Source organism: Oryctolagus cuniculus, chromosome 1 (genome assembly GCF_964237555.1).
Source record: "Oryctolagus cuniculus chromosome 1, mOryCun1.1, whole genome shotgun sequence".
Classification (NCBI taxonomy): Eukaryota; Metazoa; Chordata; class Mammalia; order Lagomorpha; family Leporidae; genus Oryctolagus; species Oryctolagus cuniculus.
In genome coordinates, this window is record NC_091432.1 from 96,208,676 (window position 1) to 96,227,009 (window position 18,334).

An 18,334-nucleotide genomic window follows, 5' to 3' on the forward strand; every position below is an offset into this window, starting at 1 on the left:
CCCTAGAACAAGTGCTCCGAGTTTCCCCAGTAGAAGAGATTCAGATCAGAGCTAAGCGTCAATGAACTCTGACCTTACATTGACCAAAAATGAGAAATCTTTTCATATATAGCAAGCAAAAAAAAAAAAAGCATTTAAAGTAGGTTTTATTCCTTGTGATGACTTTTTTCATATGCTCATTTGTTTTTATTATTCCTTTCATCCAGATGTCACATTTTCTGCTACAACTGTTTCCAGCTGCATCCCTCTACAAATGGAAACAGAAGGCTAGCAACAACTGCTCTCAAATGTGTAGACTACTTTTCAGTGTCCGGGGTCCTACAGGACTGCAGAAATGATTTTGAAAGACAATCCCTTTGAGTAACAATAATGGCTAGCCATAACTGAGCATTTCATTTGTGCCAGGCAGAGTTTTGAATGCTCTACATATAATATGTTTTTTAATCCTCACAGTATTAGGATGAATGTGCTGTTGTTATCTCCATTTTACAGACAGAAAAGCTGAGGCCCAGAAAAATCAAGTCAATTGTTTACTGTAAAACAAAGTTAATGGTTAGGGATCAAAACTAAGCAAGTTTAATATCAGAGCCTGCACCTTCTCACTATGCTGTGATGCTAAATTTCAGGGAATGTATAGGAAGAAAGGGCAGAACATTGGGACAACTCATCGTTTTCCCTTCTCTCCTCTCTTCCTGTCTCCCTCCATCTTTCCATTGTTCCTCTACTTCTCCCTGCCACCTACCTCACCTACCTTTCTCTACTGTTCTTTCCCTTCCTCCCTCCCATCCTTCCTTTCATTATCTATTGTTAAAAAAAAAAAACTCATATATTTTCTTCTTGTACGCATGAAGAAAAAGTGAAACATATGAAAAGAAACTAAGATTTTTCAAATGTGCCAAACACCATGGCAGATACCTTATATATTTTGCTTGGTTTATCTTTGACAAAATCTTTCATAATTCCTCATAAGTCCAGTTCAGACAGTGAATCTGAAATGCAAAGAAAGTGCTTGCCTCCCTGTTCTATGTTGGGCAGTGGATCTTATTCGGTGCTGTTGCGTATTCTAAGGCAAATAAGTAGAATTATGGATATGTACATCTTGAACTTCAGATTTTATTATTGTAGTTATGACAGCTGAGGCTATAAGTTTTGAACACTGGATACAGATTGGCAGGAGAATAGCCACAGTAAGAAAAGTATGAAAAAGAAGGGAGGAATGACTTATGAAGTTTCCCCAGCTTAAAACGTTGTATACCAGTGCTTCTTAACATTTATCTTGTAGGGCCTAGAAGTCCTTAGGCACATTGGATAAGCATTTCTTGATGCATTAAAAGAGCTCTGTGGTTAGTTCATTATATGCTAGCAGAAACACTTTAACTGGTTCTATTTCTTTAATTTATGATTGATGCAAATTCTAGGCCTCATTCTGGTCTCCTCCAATAACAAAATAAATAGCTTCAGCTTACAAAAGATGCAGTGAAATGTAACAGAATACAGAAGTCAGATCAAGAAGCACTATAACATTGGGAAAGTTTTTATTATAATGTTATATTTATTGAGAGTCCACTTAAATGTTGTAATCAAATTAGTAAAACCTTATTAGAGCCAGTCTTAAAAATTGTAGTCAAATTTGTTTGTTATACAAGGGTACTTCAAAATGTTTGTGGAAAAGGGGCAGTCATTGTAGTGCAGCAGATTAAGCATGCTTGGGACACTCACATCTTTATCAGAGTGCCTGGGTCCCATTGCTGCCTTTTCCGATCCAGCTTCCTCTTGAATGCGTATTCTAGAAGGCACCAGATGAGGTCCCAAGTACTTGGGTCCTTGTCATCTACCTGAGAGATGGGAATGAACTTTTTGGCTCCTGGCATTTGGAGACTGAATCAGTGAATTAGAGATTCTCTCTTTCTCTTTCTCTCCCCTCCCTCCATATCTTCCTCTCTCCATATCTTCCTATCAAATAAATAAAAATATAAAAATTTTTAAAATTTATAGACTAATAGAATTAAATGTTATTTTGATATAAAGATTTGAATTGCCTGTAGAGTTTTTGCATACTATCAGTTTTTTTGAATCTTTTGAAGACTTGGCATGCACATATTTCAAAAATTTTTGCACACAAATAAACATTTTTAATTCCTTTTCCACAAACATTAAAAAATAGTCTTATAGCTATATATCTTAAATTAATGCAAATCTGATATTATAAATTCAATTTATTTGTAGTTCAGTTATCATTAATGTATTCTATCATCTTAAAGTTGTACTGTGAGGATTTGGCAGTCTCTATGCAAAAATATTTAGGATATTCAGGATTTTCTAGGGTAATTCTAGGATATTCAGCAATTCCTAGGCAGCTTTCTGAACCGAAAAGTTCTGTAAATGTAAAATACATACACAAAATCTGAAAGCTTAGCATGAAAACGAAGTATAAAATTTTTCAAGAGTTTTCATGTTGATGACATGTTGAAATGGTAGTATTTTGGATATGTTCTAATAAACAAAATATAGTATTGAAGTTAATTTTCTTTTTAAAATTTTGTTGATATGGCTACCAGAGAATTTAAAATTATATATGTAACTCACATGTGAGACTCGTGTTATATGTCTTTTGGACAACGCTGTTCTCAATTTCTCAAGTGTTTTTTTGTAATAAGTAGAATGGCATTATGTTATAAATCAATGGATAACACTGCTACATTTGGCTCATGGGAAAAATTGTGTGTTTTTTGTTTTTTGGGTTTTTGTTTGTTTGTTTGTTTGTTTTGTTTTTGTTTTTGACAGGCAGAGTGGACAGCGAGAGAGAGACAGAGAGAAAGGTCTTCCTTTTGCCGTTAGTTCACCCTCCAATGGCCGCCGCGGCCGGCGCGCTGCGGCCCAAGCACTTGGGCCATCCTCCAATGCACTCCCTGGCCACAGCAGAGAGCTGGCCTGGACAGAATCCAGTGCCCCGACCAGGACTAGAACCCAGTGTGCTGGTGGCCCAAGGTAGAGGATTAGCCTAGTGAGCCGCGGCGCCGGCCTTAATTATGGTTTTAAACATATTGGCATACTTAAATAGAATTTATCACAAACATCAGCAAGTTCTGTAACATAATTTCACATCAATAATACACATTGAAATGAAAAACCAAACATTTGTTGATATATACTAAGAAGAGACATTCTTAAGGAAACAGGCTTTTTGCAGCATCTTTTGTTATGGCAGCTCTGATGAGTTTTTGTTTGTTTGTTGTTTTTTTCCCTTAGTCTAATTTCCCTGTTTTTATAGGGTGTGTACAATGTTTCCGCAGTTATATGTACCCGGGATTGGAAAGAGGCTCTTGTAAGGAAAAGAGTCACCTCTTTTTTGGATTTCCTTTTACAAGCAAGAGAACATTTGGCAGAAACTATATAGTAAACTTTTTCTCATGTTTCATTGTTTGGAATACCGTTAAATATGCCTGAATAAATTGCCATGGCCAAGAGTTAGGGGAAACCATGACAGCTTAGAAATATCAGGACACATTGTCACAGGATGCAGTCCACCTACTCAGAAACATGTGGCCTGATGGGAGAAAAAATAACTGAACAAATTACAGTTCTGATAATAAGGAAAAGGAGTTGGAGATGGAAGTTGTAGGAAGTGGTGGGTGGAGATAGAAGTTAGGAAAATAAACTACAAGTGACTATGAAAACTGCACTGAAATTTTTTCCCATAAACAAACAATTTGAGTTTCAAATTATGAATGATACCTCTCAGAGTAAATTAATTTCAGATATATGATAACAGAAATAGGATTTTCTTTAATTAAACTTTTTTTGAAGCAAATTTTTTCAAGTATATTTTTTCTGAAATCCAGCTTTATAAAATTAGTTTTATCCTGATGTATTTAGTAATTATTTAATCAACAGTTAAAAGTTAACTATTTTACAAGACCATGTCTTGACAATATACAAAGAACAATGCAATTCAAATGAAAGAACAACCCAGAAAAAAGCAAAACAACAACAACTACAAAAAAAAAAAAAAAACCTCTGAAGCCTAGTTTCTTCATTTTTCTTTCCAAGTTTGGATGATAGTTACTATATTTCTCTGAGAGCTAGTTGCCAAGCAAATCAGTCCCAATCTTATTTCCTTGATTTTGAATTTGCTTTACAACTGTAACCATTGCACATTGTTCCATACAAGTACATATTTGATCAATGATGAATTTGATCATAAATTCAAGTGAGAGTTAGAAAGTAGTTTACAGATGATCAACTCCAAATCCCTTCATTGGACAGATAATAAACTGAGATATAAAGGTCACATTCATACCTAGAGATATCCATTTACATGTTTAGTGAACAAATATTTAACAAGTATCTACAAAGCAAGCACTGGAATTTCACTGTGAAGATGACTAATATTAAGATTAGGGTTTGCAGTGGAGTGGAGAAGAAAGACAGACAACAAGCAGGAAGCAAAATGAGATAATTGCCAAGTACACAAGATAAGGAAAACAGAAATAAAGAGAATAGGGTGTCAGATGATCTCTTAGACCTCAAGGATGAGAAATGCCAGACTATGTGAAGGGAATGAAAGACAGCACTCTGGGCAGAAGAAAGAACAAGATCAAAGATCCAGAGATCAGAAAAAATTTGCCCTGTTTAAAAAAAAAATCAGTGAAAAAAAATCAATATAATTGGAGCAAGTAGAGTTAGTCAAGGTAGAGAAACATCTGAACTGATGTCTGAAATGCAGGCTAGGGGATACTATGAAAGGCTTAAAAACTCTAAAGTGAAATCTAAGGGTGCTAAAGGTTTTAAGCAGAAGACATACTCAGCTGATTTACTTTGTTAGAATCTGGTTACTTTAGCCTGGTAATGCTGGAAATGAATTAAAGACAGGAGTCAGTGGCAATGAGAAAGAACAGTTAGAGGCTATTTCTTGCAGCAGCCCAGATGATATATGATGATGAAGGTTGAACTACTTTTAAAAGATTACATTAAATATATTTAGTAAAGATAGAAAAAAATGACGATTATACCCAAATAGAGTTTATGTCAATTATTCATTCATAATTTCTTTAATGAAATAGAACCAATGACAATGTAACATCTAAACATTTCCTTTGTGGTTACAAGATAGTAATTCAGTTCATTTAGCCATTTCCTCTCAACAATTTATGCACAGGAATAATTTTATGCAGATTGCAATGCAAATAATCAAATACTACATTTTTTGTTCTCTAGTAGTTACCACAGATCAGGGAAAACATGTGATATTTGTCTTTCTGGGGCTATCTTATTTCACTACATATAATGGTTTCCAGTTTACATACAGTTTGTTGTGAAAGACAGGATTTCATTTTTTTTAACATTGAGTATTATTCCATAGTGTATATATGCTATGTTTTCGTTATCCAGTCATCAGGTGATGGCCATTTGGGTTGATTCCATATCTTACCTATTGTGAATTGAGCTGCAGTAAACATGGGGACAGCTTTCTCTTTCCTATGCTGATTTCAATTCCTTTGAATAAATTCCCAATGGTGGTATGGCTGGATCTTATGGTAGATTTATTTTCAGATATCTGAGGAATCTTCATACTGTCTTTCACATTGGCTGTACTAGTTTGCATTCCCACCAACAGTGGATTAGAGTACATTTTTCCCACATCCTCATCATAATTTTTAAAAAACATTTCTGTATGAAAGCCCTTCTAAGTTGGGTGAAGTGAAACCTCATTGTGATTTTTTTTTTTTTTTTGACGGGCAGAGTTAGACAGTGAGAGAGACGGAGAGAAAGGTCTTCTTTTTGCTATTGGTTCACCCTCCAATGGCTGCTGCGGCCAGTGCCTTGCACTGATACAAAGCCAGGAGCCAGGTGCTTCTCCTGGTCTTCCATGTGGGTGCAGGGCCCAAGCACTTGGGCCATCCTCCACTGCCCTCCTGGGCCACAGCTGAGAGCTGGCCTGGAAGAGGGGCAACCAGGACAGAATCCGGCACCCCAACCGGGACTAGAACCCAGTGTGCCGGCGCCACAGGCAGAGGATTAGCCTATTGAGCCACAGTGCCGGCCCTCATTGTGATTTTTATTGTCATTTCTCAAATGGCTAGTGATGTTGAGCCTTTTTTTTTATCTGTGTGTTGCCCATTTGAACTTCCTCTTTTGAAGATGCCTGTACAAGTCCTTTGCCCATTTGTTAACTGAATTGTTTGTTTTGTTGTTATTGAGTTTCTTGAGTTCTTTAGATTCTGGATATTAATCACTTATCAGTTACATATTTTGCAAATATTTTCTCCCATTCTGTCATTTGCCTTTTCACTTGGTTGAGTGTTTCCTTTGCAGTGCAGAAGCTTCCTGGTTTGATGCATAGTATGATTTCTATCTTTTTTATAATTTTCTGAGACTTGCTGTATTGGCTAATATATGGTCTATCCTATAGAAAGTGCCATGCACTGATGAAAAGAATGTTATTATTCAACTGTGGGATGAAATATTCTGTAGATATCAGGTAGGTCCATTTGGTCCATAGTGTAGATTACCTCTGTTGTTTCTTTGTTGATTTTCTTTCTAGTTAATCTCTCCATTGAAATAGGTGGGGTGTTGAAGTCCCCCATTACTACTGTATTGAAGTCTATGTCTCCCTTTATATCCATTAACATTGCTTTCAAATAGCTAGGCAGCCTGGGATTGGGTGCATAAAAATGTATTATAGTCACAACTTAAACTGATGCTTTAATCATAACATAATATTCTTTTTTGTTTCTTTTAGTAGTGCTTGTGTTAAAGTCCATTCTGTCATATTAGGATGGCTACACCTGCTCATTTTTGCTTTCCATTATAATGGAGCATCTTTTTTCCATTCTTTACATTAAGTGTGTGTGTATCTTTATTGGTGAACTGTGCTTCTTATAGGCAGCAAATAGATGGGTCTCATTCTTTAATCCATTCAACCAATCTGCATCTTTGGTAAAATTTAGACTATTTGCATTCAAGGTAATTTTTGATAAATAAGAACTTGACCCTGACATTTTTCTGTAATGTTCCTATTGCTTGCTTTGGATTTCCTTTGTACTTTTGCTCAGAGGTTTTCTGCTTTCACATTCTTCCTGTGTTTCTGTGTGTAGCACATCCATAAGCATCATGTGTAAGGCTAGATGAATGTTTACAAATTCTTACTTTCTGTTTGTTATGGAGGAACTTTATTTCCCCTCATTCACAAATGAGAGCATAACAGGTTATAGTATTCTGGGTTTGAACAGTTTTTTTTTTTTTTCCTTCTAAGACTTGAAATATGTCTCTTCATTCTCTCCTAGCCTGTAGGGTTTCTAATGAGAAATCAAATGTCAGTCTAATTTGACATCCTCTGAAAGTAATCTGGCATTTCTCTCCTACACATTATAGAAATTTTTCTTTATGTTTTACTGTTAAATATTTAATTACAATGTGTTGTGGTGAAGCTTTTTTCTGGTCATATCTGTTAGGAGTTCTATGTGCCTCTTATACTTGAATGTCCTTTCTCAAAATTAGGGAAGTTTTCTGTTATTACTTCATTGAATAGGCTTTCTAATACATTCTCTCTTTCAGCACTTTCAGGAACTCCTAAGACTCATATTGGATCATTTGGAAGTATCCCATAAACCTCCAACAATGTTTTTAATTTTTCTAATTTTTTTCTCCTTTATTTTTTGGTCTGAGATATTTCCAAAGATTTGTCTTTTAGCTGGATATTCTTTCTTCTGCCTCACCAAGCCTGTTGTCAATGCTTTCTACTGTATTTTTATTTGGCATACTGAATTCATTTCTAATATTTCATTTTGGTGTCTCTTCAAAATCTCTATCAATGGGGAAATTTTTCATGTATGTTATGTATGCATTTGTTTAACTCTTGGATTTGCTTCTCATTGTTTCTGAGTAATCTCATGATCATACTTTTGATTTCTTTTTTCAAGCATTTCTTGAATCTCTTCATCTTCACATTTTAGTATTGAAATGTTGTGTTCCTTTGAGAGAGTCATGTGGTGCATTCTAATAGGTAAGTAGTGATATCCATTGCTGTATTGATTTGCTACCATATGATGTGTAGCATCTTTTGTTATGCTCTTTTGTTTGTTTGTTTGACAGGTAGAGTTATAGACAGAGAGAGAGACACAGAGAAAGGTCTTCCCTCTGTTGGTTCACTCCCTAAAAGGCCACCACAGCTGGCGCTGCACCGATCTGAAGCCAGGAGCCAGCTGCCTCCTCCTGGTCTCCCATGCAGGTGCAGGGGCCCAAGCACTTGGACCATCCTCCACTGCCCTCCTGGGCCACAGCAGAGAGCTGGACTGGAAGAGGAGCAACGAGGACTAGAACCTGGCACCCATGTGGGATGCCGGTGCCGCAGGTGGAGGATTAACCAAGTGAGCCCTTGTTATGCTCGTTTGCCATCTTTATATCTTCTTTGGTAAGGTGTTTACTAATGTTTTTGTTCTATTTTTAATAACTAAATATATTTCTATCATCTAAATCAGCAATCATATTATTTGATAATTACTCAAAGGAGTTGAAAATACATGTCCATGTTAAAAATTTGCACATGAATATTTATGGCAGATCTATTAATTGTCTTAAAAGTAACCAAGATATTCTTAAGTAAGGAAATGGATACATTTATTGTAAAAAATGTTAAATTATGGTAAATCCCAGATAATGGAATATTATTCAGCATAAAACAAAAGAACACATCAGGCTATTAAGGAGGAAACATGAAAACATGTTACTATGTAAAGGAAGTACATCTGAATAGGCTATCTACTATATGATTATAACTATTTGAAATTCTGGAAAAGACAATACTACAGAAACAGTAAGATCAGTGGCTGCCAAGTGTTGATGGAGGGAGAGGGATAGAGAAGTGAAGCACAGAAAATTTTTAGTGCATTAAAAATGTAATCTGTATGATGCATGCCTTTTTCCACAAATTATCATTTATTTTCATTTCATTTGAAAGGGGGAGAGAGAGAGAGAGGATGACAGAGTCAAGAGCCAGGAAGGGAAAGATCTTCCATGTACTGGTTCACTCTTCAAATGCCTGGCAGGCGCTTGTCAAGCTGAAGCCAGGAGCTGGAATCCCAATAAGGATATCCTACCTAGGTGGTAGAGCCTTAAAAACCTGAGCCATTATGGGCATCCACTCAGGGTGTGCATTTATAAGAAGCTAGGATTGGGAGAGAGCAGGCATTCTGATATGTAATGAGAGCATCCCAAGAAATGTCTTAATTTTTGTGCCTAGTGCCCAGCCTATATGTCTTTACACATTTCTTCAGACTCACATAAACTATGGCCTTTGGGTGATACCAATTTATGTAAATTCATCAATTGTTGGAAATGTACCAGTCTGATAAAGGTTGTTGACAATGAAGGAGGGTATGCATGCATGGATGCAGGGAATATATGGGAAATATCTGTGCATGTCTCTTTGTTTTGCTGTGAAGCTAAAACTGCTCTAAAATAGTCTTTTTTTGAAAACAAAGTCTAAGTTTCCCAAAAAAGTAATGATAAGAGCAGAAAACTGCTAATCATCCTAATTTAATCAATGAACATTGTAGGCATTTTTTGAAATATCTTACTATAGCCCATAAATATGTACACTTATTAAATAAAATTAGAAATTCCTTAGAAGTATCAAAATACCAACTAAAGTGATTTCATCATCAGACGTTGAATACAGTTAAAAGTTATCACAGTGTATGGCACTAATATGTACAGCAAAAATAATAATAGTCACAGTGATAAAGTTTTCTACCTGGAAAAATCAAGCCAATAAAAATGTGATATAAGTTATTACCAAACAACTGAGCTATGAATTTTCAACTCTCAAAGTAAATGCATCCAAAGAAGTAAACTTTGAAAACAAAAATATTGAGCATTTTTTTCTATGAAAAGCAGAAAATACTTGGTACTACTTATCCTATAGGGCTGATTTTGGAACTCATTTGAATTAAAAAGAAAAACTGTAGAACACATTAGTAAAAGCTTTGGTTATTTGGCATAAAGAATGTCACGCTTTAGAAATAAATCTGAAAAAGTTTTTATATGCAGCAGTTATGAAGTCAGTTCTTGTTTCCCTTCCTGAAAGAAACATTTATATGCTAATGAATTCTGCTTCAATAGAATTCCACATTTTTGAAAGATCTGTAGTAATACTAAAGTATCCATTGTTCCTACACTTACCAATATCCTCTTCTTGACAAGATTCCTAGTTATCGTTTTCAGGAGAGTTAACGAAAGGCCTTCTTGTGATCTATGATAATATATACATATAAAGTATGCATAATTTATATTTTCACTGCAATATTAGATATTGATAATAACTTATTAATTTATTAATAATAAGAAAACTGATACAGAAAGGTTAAGTTACTTGCTACAAATGGTAGAAGAAGGGTTGCTTATTAATAGGGGACACACAGGTATGCTTAAATTTCAAATGATTTTTTTCATATAAGTTTATTTTATTTTTTTAACTTTTATTTAACGAATATAAATTTCCAAAGTACAGCTTATGGATTACAATGGCTTTTCCCCCCATATATAAGTTTATTTTAAAATTCAATTGGATATAATTAAACCTAAAATATTTACTGGTTATGTAAAATCTAAACTCACCTATGTATGATGTATTTATACCTGCTAAATCTAGAACATAGGAAGAACAAAGATTTCTACATGGTCTGTTAAACCCCAGAATTTGTGATCTTTCCCATGAACTTGAACTGTCAATCTCCACATCACACAACAGGCTTGATATAAAAAAATAGAATATACTTCAGTACGGTAACCTGGAAACAAAAGATATAGCACAAAAGTTCTTTTTCATTTGCACTTTATAATCTCTTTTCTATATTAAGACCTCTCCAGGTTCCAGGCACTATGCATCTTACTCTATCTACATTGAGTCATTTAAGCATTTCAGATATTATTTCCATCTAACTTTGAGGTTCAGAGAAGCTGCTCTTCCAATATCAGATAGAGACTGATTTCATCATAAGGGATATGCTACCATGTTAAAACTTAAAATGCAACTTGTATCATTAATGCTATCCGGCAGTGATTTCCAAACTTCCTGTGCATCAAAACCACCTAGAGAAGGATTTGCAAAAATACAGATTGCTGGGTCCCAGACCCAGAGTTTCTGATCCAGTTGTTCTGGGGTGCAACTCTGGAACTGCCATCTCTCATAACTTCCCAGGCGATGCTCAAGTGCTGATCTGTGGCTATGTTTTTTGTTTTGTTTTGTTTTAAGATTTATTTATTTGTTTCAAAGAGAGGGGGAGAGAGCTTCCATTTGTTGGTTTACTCCCTGGATGGCCACAATGGCCAGGGTTGGACCATACCAAAATCAGGAGCCAGGAGTTTCATCCAGGTCTCCCACATGGGTGGCAGGGCCCAAACGTTTGGGCTGTCCTCCGATGCTTTCTCAGGCTATTAACAGGGGAGCTGAATTGGAAGTAGAGCTGATGGGACAAAAACTGGCACCTTTGAGGGATGCTGGTGCCTCAGATAACGGCTTTACCCACTACGACACACCAGCCCCAATTCCAGCTTTTTGAAATTGATTTATTTTATTTATTTCAAAGGTAGAATGACCTTCTATTTTTCTGAATTCTGTAAAAATTTAGGACCTTTGCTTTGAAAAATGTCAAGTGTTTTCTAATACCAGATGCCACTGCAGACCCTTTATTTTCTAGGAATCATCTATTAAGATCCTTTTCGTCTTTAAATGATCCAGAAACATCCCTATTTTAAAAACAAACTATCAGTTAATTCACAGTAGATTGAACCAGGACATTTATCTGCCTGTTAATTTTTCATCATCTCATTAATCGAAGGAATTGTGAAATTTTATCTTCCAGGAACAAATCTTTTGAAAAAATTAAGTGAAAAAGAAATGATCAATTTAATATATACATTTTTGGCTCCATGCCCTAGGAATTTGACTAATTACAGAGATTGATTTTTTTTTACTGAATATTTGAGATGAGTTAATTGACAAATTAAAATTTGCCCTGAATACAGAAATAAAATTGATATAATCATTGTATCTCCAAAATAAGCAAACAAATGATAATGTTCCCATGAAAATTCTAGAGAGAACAGCCACTTAAAGTCCTTTTTAATAAACCAATGGAAGAATCACAAGATGATAGCTATAAGCCTGGGTCATGCTGGGATTTTTAGTAAGTCTGTTTTTGGGCAAGATATTACATAGTTATAGTTCTACGATTTTCTTTTCTGTTTCCTTTTTTGTCAGTTTTTATACTTACAAAACCGTGAAGCTTGTGTATCCCCAGTAATGTTTCATACAATGCTTTCTTGTGAAAAGCCTTTGCTAGTATTTTTCAAACCAGTGTGAGGAATGGAATTCTCAGGTGGTTGAAGTGTATTTCTGTGTTTGTATTGTTTGAATGTAAACCTATGATGTATAATTGTATTTTATTACGTATATCAGACATGTCAATCATAGAAAAAGAACCAGTAGGATATGGTTCTTTGTACATAGACAGGTCCTCAAAAAGTTCATGGAAAATTCATATTGTGAAAAAAACTATTAATGGATTTCCAAAATTTCTGTACCAAAAATTATTTTAATTTCATTTTTCCACAATTTTTTTTACATATTGAAAGAGAGAGAGAGAGAGAGAGAGAAGGAATTGGCTTACAGGATTCCCAGGGAAAAGTCCAAAGGAAAGGCAGGTTGCAACTGTGAGTCCTGAGCTGAAACTGCTGTCTCAAGGCTGAATTTTTTCCTTTTTAGGGAAACCAGAGTTCTCCTTTTAACTAATTGAATCAGGCTTATCTCAATTATCCAGGATAAAATCATTTATGAAATTCAATTATGTTTGCAAAATATTTCATAGAAACTCCTAATTTAGTGCTTAATGGAATAAATGCATGCCATATCTCAAGTTGACACATAAAAGTAACCATTACACTAGTATTCTGGATAAAAACTGAATAGAAAATCTATCAACTATAAAAGTGAGGGAGCCATACAACATTATGGGTAGCAAGAATAACCCAAGCCGAAGTGCCCATGTTTCTCCCCAATATTATAGGGTGCTGGCTGAAAAGAAAGACAGGGGTTCACGATTAATATAGTAAGAGTAGGAGGGACTCATAGGGATGAAATGTTCTCGTTGGCATATTAATGGTTCCTAAAATTTCATGGGTAAAGTATTAGAACCTTGGCAAATAGGAAAACGAAAAGAATGTGCGTAAAGTGGATGTTTGGAACCACATTCTTATGAAAACATCTGGGTTTTCCATAAATATTTCAAAACAAATTGCACGCTCAATAATATGTGCATTCATGAATGTTTTTTTTGACTATAAATTTGTTCAACTGGAAAACTTGTAGAGAAATAAAAAATCATCTTGGATAAATTGATTTATCTAATTTATTATCATCTTGGCAAATTGATTTATCTTTCTGCTTTAAAAGTTATTATTTTGTTTTCTGTTTGTTTAGATTTGGGAAATGGTAGGTTGGTTTGAAGCAGGATTCACTGAACCTGGTTATGATACACTTTCTCCACAGACGAAGGAGCTGAAAGGTGTCAACAGACTATTCAGCAAAATGGACAATTGCTAGAGTGAAGCTTCCTTTTTTTTTTTTTTTTAACTTTTTTTTTTATTTGACAGACAGAGTTAGACAGTGAGAGAGAAACAGAGAGAAAGGTCTTCCTTCCATTGGTTCACCCCCAAATGGCCACTATGGCTGGCGCTGTGCCGATCCGAAGCCAGGAGCCAGGTGCTTCCTCCTGGTCTCCCATGCAGGTGCAGGGCCCAAGCACTTGGACCATCCTCCACTGCCCTCCCAGGCCACAGCAGAGAGCTGGACTGGAAGAGGAGCAACTGGGACTAGAACCCGGCTCCCATATGGGATGCCAGCACTGCAGGTGGAGGATTAACCAAGTGAGCCACGATGCCAGCCCTAGAGTGAAGCTTTTTGATCTTCACCCCCTATTTTGTCTTTATCTGATATAATGCATAATAAAGCAGGGGTACACTTGTGGATAGATGGATTGATAGTAGCTGACTTCTTTATTTTGCTCTTTTAGTCAACACTTTCTTAACATGTTTGATGTTTTAACAGTGAAATTGTCTTTAGTCCAAATAATGAAAATATTTTTGAAAACTATTTCATATGATTGAAATTATGATGATATTATTACTCAGGTTTGGTAGTTAATCTTGCACTTCAAATCATAGAAAATTAGGGGGAAAATAGTAGATTTTTATTTGCTTTTATCTTTTTTCTTTGCTTACTTTTCCAAAATTTTTGGAACCAGAACATCATATCAACATCAGAAAATATATCAAAGCTGGAAACAACTCATGATTTTAAGTGACATGTATTTTCAACATCCCACAGATATGAAGGTTATCTAAGAATTGTCTAGTGAATGTCCTTAGGTAGATTATTGTAAAAAAAAAAATAGATGTAGCTTAAACTCCCTTTCTGAACAAACACCCAATCTAGTTACTGACCTATACTGAGCATATATTTCTGACAAGTTGGGATTTCCTTCAAACTCTGAGAATGATCTCTGATCAGAGGTACTCCTTGTGAGATAGTCATCTGACCCCAAAATATACCTAATCCATGCCACTCGCTTACTCCCATTATCCATCTTGCAAGAGAGCTTTTAGAATAAACAGAATAAGCATTATTCATTGCCCAAGCCTCATCTCTGACTGGTTCCTCAACATGACCCCTTTAGATCATGTCACTATCTCCTAACAATGAAAGCTGCTAGAATAGGGAAGATGTGCATGTGCTAACTTACGGCTTTGTTTTTTTGTTTGCCTGTTTGTTTATTTAGTAGATATGGCCATAAAATTTGTCCAATGGTATGAACAATCCCAGAAATTCTACCAGTAGCTCTGGATCTTTCCAAATCTGTTCATTTTATTTTAGTGTTTATCTCTGCTTAATTCATATCTTCTTTCAATTTAGAACATTGAAAAGAGTGAGTATGCAGAATAAAAATTAGTACATTAATCTAATATACCTTATCATATAATTTTTTTCTTTTACGGATTTTTTCAGTTATAAAAGCCACTAAAATTAAATATCAAAATATCTTAAGACTAGACCTTAAGTTTCATCTATAAATTGAGCTAAAACAGTTTTCAGAAAAACAGGAATATCTTCATTTTTTTTTCACAATGACAGCATTATATTCATTGATAAAATTTAAAGTATTTAAATTTTCCATAATCTTTCCTCAGTCAATAGTCTATAAAAAGATCATCTCTAGGATAAGGTAACTTCATTGAGACCCTTTATTAACTTTCAGACAAAGCACCCAGTATTCTCAATGTCTGATTAATGTAGGACAAAATGAACAAACATTAAGTGAAAAAAGATACACTGGGGCCGGCGCCGCGGATCAATAGGCTACTCCTCTGTCTGCGACGCCAGCACCCCGGGTTCTAGTCCCCGTCGGGGCGCTGGATTCTTTCCCGGTTGCCCCTCTTCCAGGCTAGCTCTCTGCTGTGGCCCAGGAGGGCAGTGGAGGATGATCCAAGTGCTTGGGCCCTGCACCTGCGTGGGAGACCAGGAGAAACACCTGGCTCCTGGCTTCAGATCAGCACAGCGCGCAGGCCATAGCAGCCATTTGGGGAGTGAACCAATGGAAGACCTTTCTCTCTGTCTCTCTCTCACTGTCTAACTCTGCCTGTCCAAAAATTTTCAAAAAAAGAAAAGAAAAAAGATACATTGGAATAAGATCCACAATTGATACTGGTAGTATAGTAATACAAAATAGACTTTAATATAACTGTGATAAACATGTAAAAAAGAGAGGACAAGATGAAAAATTTCACTTTCAAAATCTATATAAATGGAACCTGATAGAAATTCTAGACTGAAAATAGGATAGCTGGAATCTGGAATTAAAATTTAGGTTAAACTGAAAATAAGACTAAAAATATTAGTTACTTAATGGTAGCTAAACCAAAAGAAAATATTACTAGAGTGAAATATGAAGAGTGAAAAGGACAGAAAATACACAAAAAGATATATTTTACACAGGAAAACAACTAAATGAGAGGAAAGGAAGGGAAAAGGAAACATATCAGAGCAATATTTGAAGGGATCTCAAATGACAATTTTTTAATCTGAGGAAATGCATTAAACTACAGATTTAAGAAACTATAATGTCCAACCAAGATACATTTAAAAAACAATTCAATGCACATCATAGTCAATTTGCTGAAAACCAAATACATACGAAAATAACTTTACATCAACAAGAAATAGCAGAAGGAGATTATCTTCAAATAAAGTATAAAAATAACATTGTAGAATGATAGAAACCACATTGAATGACACTTCAAATTTGTTACACAACATAACTGCCAACATGGATTCTGTATTTTCTGAAAATATCTTAAGATATAAAAACTAACATATAGAAAAATTAGATTATTCCTTGGCAACAGGCCAATAGTAATAGAAATACTGAAGGCAACTTACAAATTGGAGGAGATCACATCTCTGATGGAAAACAGAAAAATCAAATAAAACTAAAGATATCATTAAAAATACTCCTGTTGAGGGAGGGCATCTGGTCTTGCAGTTCAGATGCTGGCTGGGACACCTGCATCCCGTAGCAGAGTGTCTGGTTTCAGTATCTGCCTTCAGCGCCTTCATTCCAGCTTCCTGCTAATTCAAACACTGTAAGGCACAGGTGATGGCTCTGATGACTGTTTTTCTGCCTTTCATCTGAGAGAACTGGATTGAGTTCCTGACCTCAGCTTTGACCTCGGTGCAGCCCTAGCTATCATGGGCATTTGGGGAGTTCTCTGTCTCTCTGCTTCTCAAATAAGTGAGATTTGAAAATATATATGCATGTATAAATTTTTGCCAGTTGGTTATATAAAATAAAAATAAGAATACTTTCACATTATTCAGGTCTGAATGTCTGTGTCTTCCCAAAGGCATACATCAAAATTTCTAATCCTCCAGGTGATGGTGTTAGGAAGACGGGGATTGAGGGGTGACTGGGTCACAGTGCTGAGTTTTCATGAATGGAATTAGTATTCTTATAAAGGGACCTCAGAGTGCCCATTAGTGCCTTAACCCTGGAGAAGACAATGAGAAGGTGTTCTCTGCGAACCAGAAAGCATGTTTTATGAACCCTAGGGCTGCTGCCACATTGATTTTAGATTTCTGTCTCCAAACCTGTAAGAAATAAATTTCTACTACTTATAAACTCAGATAATGATATTATGTTATAGAAGCCCCAAAAGACTAAGACACTGATTTAAAGTACATGTAGAATTGATTTACCTGAAAATAATAACACAAAGGAATTACGAGTACATTGTATCATCTGGTTCCTAATTGTATTGTATGGATCCTAATTCATAGCATCTCTAATAAGATAGTAATAAATGTTAAAATTTTTATGGAAACTATTTAAAGGTAAAACATACTTACAGTGAAAGTTGTATAACTGAGAATCTAATAGAATAGAGTAGAATAATAATAATAATAATAATAGCAATAAACTTGATAACACAAAAACATGGCAAGAAAGGATAAAAATGGAAATGATAAAGTTGGGAAAAATGGAAATTAACAGAAAATTATGTATTTAAATACAAATAAAATAGTAGTTACATTAAATATACAAGAACTATTGTTCCTATTGAAGATAGATATTGTTCGGAAAAAATTTAAAACTTAAAATTCAACTGTATGTTGCTTATAAGAGAGAGGACTAAAAAACATTGACAGAGATATTTGAAAGTAAAATAACCAAAATATAGCCTTATTTTCAGTTTAACCTAAATTTTAATTCCAAATTTCAGCTATCTTATTTTCTCCCCCGCCCCCCTTCTTCCTCTCTCTCTCCCTCTCTTTCTCAATTCTGGCTTTTAAATAAATAAAGAAATAAATCTTGAAAAATAATACTTCCCTAGTGAATTGTGAGCAACTAAAAAGCATGTATTTCTTTTTTTTGAATTTTTATTTCATGAATATAAATTTCCAAAGTACAGCTTATGGATTACAATGCCCCCCCCCCATTTCTAATAACACAAACATTCCTTCAAATAAAATAGTTTCTTCTTAATGTTACAAAGTAATCCTAACAAAAATTTGATACAGATACTATAAGAAAGAAAAAATCAATCTGTCTCATGAATGTACAGATACATAAAAAAATCAATATCACTAATCATCTGAGATATGCAATTCTAAACCATGAAGACATAGATAGCATGTCTCTCTAGTTTGAATAGCTATTATGAAAATCACAAAAAATAACAAGTTCTAGAAGGATTGTAGAAAAGAAAGCCTTTACTTACT

The 18,334-nt window shown here is 34.9% G+C and overlaps 1 long non-coding RNA gene across 1 annotated transcript in view; it reads left to right on the top strand.

Moving 5' to 3' along the window:
- Positions 1-2,186: 2,186 nt before the first annotated feature.
- Positions 2,187-18,334, top strand: part of LOC138850525 (uncharacterized) — a 73,505-nt gene continuing 57,357 nt past the window's right edge. The window contains exon 1 of the long non-coding RNA XR_011390355.1: positions 2,187-8,413. This is a non-coding gene — a long non-coding RNA (uncharacterized lncRNA). The remainder of the gene's footprint in view (positions 8,414-18,334) is intronic.